Here is an 8,787-nt window from a genome sequence, read left to right as displayed (position 1 = left end):
ATCATTGAATGCCATTATGAAGGTGATTAGAATCTTGGCAATTTTCACGAGCATTTGGCATGCGAGATCTAGGATCTCTTTCATCATGTTGATGACCCCTCTAAGCGTTTGAACCATATACTTCTCTGACGGGGGTTGTTATTGCTTGTCTTTGTTATGGCGGGGTAGTTCAACACTGCCGGTCTTTTGCTTTCCTAAGAGTAAAATTTGTCCCAGGATTTTTGTCTGTTGATGGGATAGTAAGTTGGGTCAATCGTGAGATGCTACGGAGCATTCCTATAGTATGTTTCATTTGTTGGTCGCTGCTCAAACCATTTCTTTCGCCAGAGGGGTTGATTGTCAATGACAGTGTGAATTTGTATCGCGATGACAAGAACAACTCAATAATCCCCTCTATTGTTTGGCTGGAGGACAGGTATCATTTTTTTTTCCAAAATCTGGCCTTCTGTCTCATCAGTGGTGGCCTCGGGGGGTTCACTATGTGTAAAACTACCATATCACATGAGTTCAAGACATGTTTGTAAAACCCCTTATCTGTGAATTTTGTTAACAATATCATGTACCCTTTTCTTTTAAAATTTGTAAGTTTTTTTCAAATTTGAAAAAATAATGCCCTTCTGTATATATATTTCTGTAAGTTTCAAGAACTTTAAATACCCTTCTGTTGAACTCACGTGATATGTTACATTTTTATTAGGTGACCTCCCCGGGGTGGTGGCAGGGCGATCATCTCATGCCCAAGATTTTTCAGTACTTCGTCTGAAGTGATCATGAGTAGGGCAGTTGACTCCAACACTTTCAGCTCATATTGGAGGTACTCTTTGTGTGAGGGGTCTTTGATTTCTGCGATCCAGCGCTGAATTTCTTATTTTGTCAAATTCAAGATGGATGTCGTGGCTACATCTTCAAATCCCTGCATTGTTTTTCATGTGCTTGTACTTGGTACATATGTTTGGTGAGCTTCAAAGGTGAAATTCTCAATTCCTCTTGTCTACTCAAATTCCACTAGGACAGTTTGTTCGGGCTTTGCTTGTGTTTTCCTTAGAGCCTTCAAATCTCCCTATGCCTCTGCCAATTGCTTTCTCAAATCTTCAATCTCTTTGTCTTTGGCTTTCTGTAGTGCTCTATGCTTGTCATGATTTGTCTGTCAAATTTTTCTTGAGCAACGGCCTCCTTTAGATATTGGACCTCTTTGTTCAGCGAGGTTGATCTAGCTGTCAAGCTTGAGGAGCTCGATGTCTCCTGCAAGGCTAAAAGCTTGGTCAGAGTCTTGCTGACCACCACGTAGGACTCTTGCTGCTTTTCACTGTGCTCCCTTTCTTTGACTATCTCTTCCTCTAGTCATTTTTGCTCAACCTGCAGAGTCATGTTGGCCTCATTGAACTACAAGACCTCCTTGTAGTAATAGGCTGTGTTCTCTTGTTCTCTTCGCAACTCTGATTGGAGTTCAAGCTAGACATTTTTTAACTGCTTTATATTGTTTTGTAGTTGCAACGTGTTTTCAGCTGCTCTAGTTGCCTCTTTCTTGGTGTCTTCTAGCTCTAGCTCATGCAAGTTATAGAGAGATCTTTGGCATTGGAATTGGAGCTTGGCGTCAATGTCGAATGAACTGATCATCTTCACTCCCTCCTTCATTACAGCTTGCAAATGAGGCGGTCATGGTTTTCTCTAACTTGTTTGGCCCTGATCCGAGGTTCCAGCCTCATCCATCATTCCTTCCTTTGTTTTCAGTACTTCTAGAACAGTTGGAGCTGTAGTATTTTCTGGTAGTGTTATCTCTTTTTCTTGATCTACCTTCTTTTGCGATAGCACTTTATCCGCCACTTGTTCTAGAAGATCTACAGATTCTTCTCTTTTTCTTGTTCCAGCCTCTGAAGGTAACTCTTTGTCTTTTGGTGATTTGAAATCATTTTCTTGTTGTTCATGTGTGCCTTGCTCACCCTTCTCTTCTTGTCTTTCATCTTCTCCCTTGGCATTGGTAGATTTATCGGATGATTCAAAATCATTGACGCGTGGCCACTTTGCCTCCCCCTTTCTCTTTGCTCCATCTTTTGTTTGAGCTTATTATGAATCCGTTGCTGCATTTCACTGGCAATGTTCCAATCCTCCTCCGCATCCTGTCTTTTACGTTGTTTGATCCGTTGAAGAGCTGTTGTTTGCCTACATAGTAAAGGGATGTCTTCTTCTTCTTTCTCTTCTTCTTTTTCGTCGTCCATTTTTGTTCCCTTACTTATTTTCTCCTGTGATTTTGCTGGCGGATTCTTTCTGTTTGCACCTGCACTTCTTCCATTGTTCTTCTAGCTTGGGTAACTGGGATGGCCTCTACCGCTTGGATTGTTCTCTTCTTCAATCTTGTATATCTTAGGACATGTGTGCAAGAGACTATATTAAAACCCCTCCCAACATGGATTGCAATCGATGTACCTTTTTGCCCAGCCAAATAAAAATTCATACTATCTAGCCCAGTATATTCAACAAAGCCTAGCCATGAAGTTTCAAGTCATTTGGATTCCAAAATCCACATCAAAATGCCAAATTTCTCGAAGTCTGAGGATGATTTCCAAAAATTGACCTAAAGTACCAAACCAATTATCCAAATCCCAAAAAATTTGGACCAAGGCACCATCTTGGTGAGCCCTACCAGCTGGTATCATTGGATATTCAATATATTATCAAACATGGATTGCGATCCATGTTCCTCAAACCCTAAAACCAAAGAAATTTGCACAGTAACATCCCCACTAGTTGAAATTGCAACATGCTTCCCAACATGGATCGTGATTTATGTACCTTTTTTCCATAATTTATATGTTGCCTTATGCCCTTGTGCCTATAGTAGTCCTAGATGCACTATTGAAATTTGGTTAAATTTGGGGGTAGTTTTGACAAAATTATGCTCATTTTCCATTTTATGGTCAAAGTTTGTGTTTTCTTCAACTCTCTAATAGTTTTGATCAATTGCTAAATCTTGTTTCCAATCTGAAACTGACCTCAAGATACCTCAAAGGAAAGCAAAAAGGGAGTGGGGAGCACCACCATATGAGATCATAGATATATCCTCGAATGAGAAGACCCATATCACCAAACAAGTGCTCTAAGCAATACCTCAGGATACCTCAAAGGAAAGCAAAAAGGGAGTGGGGAGCACCACCATATGAGATCATAGATATATCCTCAAATGAGAAGGCTCATATCACCAAACAAGTGCTCTAAGCAATACAAGCCAATATATTCATCGGAACATATCAAGTAGCAAACGGAGAGATAATAATGACCACCATCTTTGCAAGGGAAGTGTGGACACTACACCAAAATTCCAAAGTGCAAGTAGTGGGCCAAGTACCTATAGTTGGACATCTTTCTACGACTATCGCCATGGGGAAAGGATTTTAGAAGGGCTCATGAACCCATAAGCTCGATTTGGTACAATGGGGAAGCCACCCTGACTAACAAATATGGGGCGACATCCAAAGTTAAAATCACTACAAAATAATCAATGAATCTCTCCAGCTGCAGCAGGGAACACACAACCTATTGAAAAAAACAAAAGCAATAGATAATGACAAAGCCTTTCTGAAGCAAAGAGGACACAAACTGACATAACAAGATTTGATTTCTCAAAAACAGAATTTCCGTTGCGCCTCATATTGCAACACTTCAAAGTACATAAGCCATCAAGATACATTGAATTGTTGTTGCACATGGCACTGGTAATGGCAATGGGGTTAGCAAAACGAAGAGTGGTCAGCTATGACTTTGGCAACCACCTCCTCGATAACATAGTAGAAGCAAATCTTAAGGGTAGCCACAAAAGCAAGACCAACATAAATGTTGGACCAGTGCTGACTCGAATCACCTATGAAGAATTTGGAATGATTGCTGATCTACCACTTATAGAAGCACAGATAGATTTGATCCACAAATCCAAAAGAGCAATAAAATCGGTAGCAAGACCATCCCCAAGGCCAAAACTAGAGGTCAAACAAACAACGCAGAGCGCAACAAGAACTGACACTAACAGTGAGAAGATAGAGTCTGATGCACCGAACAACGAGGAAGCTGGGTCTAAAGAAAGAGATACCCGTTCTGAATACCAGTCTTTAGATGAGGAGCATGGGATGAATGATATTGTTTCTCACCAATTGGGAAACCCTTGATGTGCTTGTACATGAAGAATTTTATTACGAGGCCCACCACTTGTCCAAGATACCTCCAAGCTACAATATTATTTCTCACCACTTGGAAAATCCATGGTATGTTGTCCCGGGGAGGTCACCTAATAAAAATGTAACCTTTCACGTGAGTTCAACAGAAGGGTATTTTAAGTTCTTGGAACTTACAGAAATATATATACAGAAGGGCATTATTTTTTCAAATTTGAAAAAAACTAACAGATTTTAAAGAAAAGGGTACATTATATTCCTTAAACAATTCACAGATAAGGGGTTTTACAAACATGTTTTGAACGCACGTGATATGGTAGTTTACACATAGTGAACCCCCTGAGTATGTTGTACATGGGGGGATTTTAGTTCCAAGCTCCACCACTTGTCCAAGCTAGCTCTGCTGAGATATAAGGTAGAAGGAAGCTCCACCAAGTTTCCAAGCTAGGCTCCATTGGAACTTGGAAACCACTTGTCCAATTGAGGCTACCTTGAAACATGGAGGGCGGCAAAGATTCATCGCTTGTCCAAGCTAGGCTACATAAATAATGTGTGGTTAAATACAAAGGGCCACCACTTGTCCAACCTTTAGAGATGCAAGGTGTACCATATGTGTAAACTACGCATGAGAAAATACCACACCAAAACATCAACCATTTGTGTAGCCTTTTTTTTTTTAGTAGCAAGCTCCACCATGTGTCCAAGCTAGGCTCCATTCGTACATGAAAAACCACTTGTCAAGGGTAGGCTCCCTTTACACATGGAGAGAAACAAAGCTCCACCACTTTTCTAATCTAGGGATGACATGTTCAGCTTGTAAGCTTATATCTTGAATACATGGAAGTGTACTGGCTCTACATGCTACTGTCATATACAAGGACCCAATCCCCATCTTTAATAGCATGAGGTCGTAGTCTGTGCTTACCATCAAATGCTGCTTTATTCTTTAATCTTGCTTCCTTAAGCTTCACTTTAGCTTGTTCAATATCTTCCTAACGCCTTTCAAGTTGGCAAATTTGCAAATCAAGAAAATCTTATGTAGACATACCTTCTTCGGCCCATGGCATTATGGCCCAAGAAATAATCGCTTCCTTTGTAGGCATAATGGGTTTTTGCCCATACATTAGCTCAAATGGCATAAAACCTATAAACAGAACTATGTGTAGTGCAATCAGCCCATAAAGCAAATGGTAGGAGTTAGGCCAATCACCAATATGTCCCTAGCATGCCTTTGCTAAAGCTTTAACAATAGGTGGATTCCCTCTTTCACTTTTACCATTACCCTATGGATTGTATGTTGTAGTGAGAGCCATTTTAATGCCCAAGCAAGCAAAGAAATCCCGAGCTTCATTTGCATCCATCTGTCCTCTATCAACAACACATCCATACCTGGAAATAGCATCCTCAAGCAAGAACTGGTACCTTTGGTACACAAAGCTCTACCTTCCACCTAATTAGTAAGATCTCCTTTGTCAAGAACATTGTACTCCATTTTCCAATTGGCATGGTAATCAAGTCCACCACCCACTTGTAGTGCATAGCCATTGGATAGGTGGGATGCAATCCATCCTGATGTCGGAGATTAGAATATTGTTGGTATACACAAACTAAGCCACATCTTTATACATACCTTTCCACTAGTAACAATCCTTCTTGACAAAAGTTGACCAAACTCCTCTGTGTCTAGCACATAAACTTTCATGAAATTCTTTGATAACCTATTGTTGAGTCGCTTTATCACAAACAACCCATTGTAGTACCCCTCCACGACGCTTTGGTTGCTTCCATAACTTCCATCCTTCATAAAATAGTCATAAGCCTTCTTTCTCATCCTTTTATACTCTTGATCCGTCCACCCTTCTTGCTTAGTAAGAGTGGTAAGGTAGCGACCGATCAAAAGCCACTCTCCGTTATACAACTCCTCAAAAATATGAGCAATATTACCACAATTTTCATGTAGATAAGAAGACGTGTAGAGCTTCAAGTCAACATCGTCACTTGTGTTCAGCATCTCTTCTTCATCTTCAAACCTAGCTCTTGATAACATATCTACAACAGGATTATCTATGCCTGCAATATGAAAAAATTCAGGGTTAAGAGACTTAATATAGGCTATAACACTCGGTCATCAAAAATTACAACAGGGCATGAGGTGTAGTTTTGATTGCCACAAAAAAACCCAAAAATAGCCCAAAAAACTAAGAAAATGAGCATTTAAGCTTGCAAGTTTTTTTCAAAAAAATTTATGGCTAAAAAATCTTAAAATTTCTACGTCATGCTTCATTCAACAAAAAATGATCTTGAAAATAATGGAGAATTGACGAATTTACAATCACATGTTTAACTCAAAAGAAATACATCTCATAATCACATCAATTTTTGGCCAATTAATAAAACATAAACTTTGTGATTTCACTATTGTGATGAAAAATGCAAATAAAACACATGCTTATAATTTTCAAACCCCAAATTTTGCATCTAATTTTCAGAAAGTTAAGTAACAAGATTATCTCTACTTTTGCAACAAAGCTTCATAAACAAAACTAAAAACTAAAATTATGAAGCAAGTTTGAAAGTATATTTCTTCTTTGTAAGGTCTCTGAGACCGATCAAAAAGAGCACCATTGTACCATGAAATGAACACAATGGAAAAAGTTACAATTTTTAGCAGTTTTCCGAATTCAGTGCCATGATGTTTAGAATGTTTTAAAGCTTCCAAATGTGAATTAAAATAATTTTTCTTAAAAAATTCCAAAAATAGTAAGTTATTGCTCACTCGACCCGTCCAGTTTTGACCGTCTCGAAAAATTGCACCCGTAGCCCGAATTTGAAAAAATGCATTTTGGGACCCCAAGGTCTGCTAAATATGGCAGGTACTCGAGCCAGTACGCCTTCGTTAGAGCTCAATATAGATATTTACGGTATTAAAATCCGACTCATATGACCCGTTTTAGCCTAAAATCAATTTTTCCAAAAATTGAGCAGGGAGGCACCGGAGCCCGAGGCTGTGTGGGAACAGGCTCCAGGCCACTCCGGGTCAGCTTTAGCAGCTAGGGGGTGCGTTTTTGTCCTTGTGGGAGTCTTGGGAGAGTTTCCAAGCTTGCAACTAAGTGTGAGAGCCAGTTAACCAAGCCAACTGGACACTTGGTGGGTAGGAGACTGGACTTGCCATGCTTAACTGGAGTAGCTCCCAAATGCAAATAGCAAGCAGGGTCGATTTTCAGCTTGAGGAGGCCTATTTAAAGGTGTGCTCACACACACACACACACACATGCTCACACACACACCCAATACACACACACACCTACACACACCTTGGGGAGGTGCTCCCGGTACACACACAGTTTTTGAAGGAGAAGCAAGGAGGGAGTTGCGGCCGAAATTCTTATCTTGAGGATTCATTGGATCAGAAAATCAAGAGGATTCTCAGTCCCTAATCACAGTAATTATGGTTTAATTCCGGTTCTTCTTAATTCTCATCATTATTCTCCCAAATTCTTCGTCTACCATGCCTACTTTTAGCTATAATTCCCAATAGCTGCTCTCTAAGTTTACATAGCTATACTCCATTACATAATCATCATTCAAGTAGCTTTATGCAGCCATTCATCATTCTTAATTGATGATTAATACTTGATTAGGAAAGATTTCTCTCTCTAGGCAGCATAGTTAATAAATTGTCAGCCGTCGGTAATAATGTAGAATTGATGAAATTCATTCTTTACCATTCAATAGTATTGTAATTAAATTAGACTCAATCTTCTCTCACATTAAAATGTGATTAAAGCTAAAATTAAACCGTCATTAGGCCAACATGAAGAGAATTTCCTATCACACATGCTTGCGGTAGTTCTACATCTTCAAATTGCACTAGGAAAGTGACTGAGCTTGCTTACTTCATCTCTCTTGTAAATCAATTAGTAAAATTCTGAATGTCTTAATCATCTAAGCCAAGTGATTAACTTTAGAGCCAGTTCCCATAGGGCAAGTAAAGAATTACCCATAAAATTGCTAGGTCTTGAAGGAAAAATCTAATCTCTTGCATAAGGAGGATTCATTATTGATTCTAATCTGCAATTTGGTTTGTTATGATGCTCTCAAACCTTAGCTCTTTTTCTTCAAGTTTATCATTTAAAGTAGTGAGTATAAAATGGCCCCGGTTAAGAGAACTCGCTTCGGTGGTGCCTACGACCGCGAGGCGGGAACGAGCAATGTAAATGGAAAGGGAAAAGCTCCCATGGATGAACAAGCACCAGCCACCTCACGAGCCATTGACGAAGAAATGGAAGAGGTAGGTCACAATTATATTCAGTTGTTTAATTAACATTGCACGCATTTAGCTAGGAAAGAACATATCCCCAAACATGTTAGAGAAATCCGACGGAAATCTCGGCATTTGAATTCATTGTACATATAAGCCTAAGGTAGGAAAGAAATGATTGATGGATATACTGTTTGCAATAGGAAAGAATGTTTGCTAGGGAAAATTTAGCTCGACATGTTCATTCTATTTCCAATGTTGAATTAGTCCTGATTCCCCTACTGATCACAGGGGGCAGAGTTCCTCGTTAAGGGATCTTGAATCCACGACTTGCTTTCTATGCGGTGGATACCCACAACTCGC

This window comes from Adiantum capillus-veneris, chromosome 14 (genome assembly GCF_014529385.1).
Source record: "Adiantum capillus-veneris isolate H3 chromosome 14, ASM1452938v2, whole genome shotgun sequence".
In the NCBI taxonomy this organism is placed as follows: domain Eukaryota; kingdom Viridiplantae; phylum Streptophyta; class Polypodiopsida; order Polypodiales; family Pteridaceae; genus Adiantum; species Adiantum capillus-veneris.
This window is presented reverse-complemented; position numbering follows the sequence as displayed.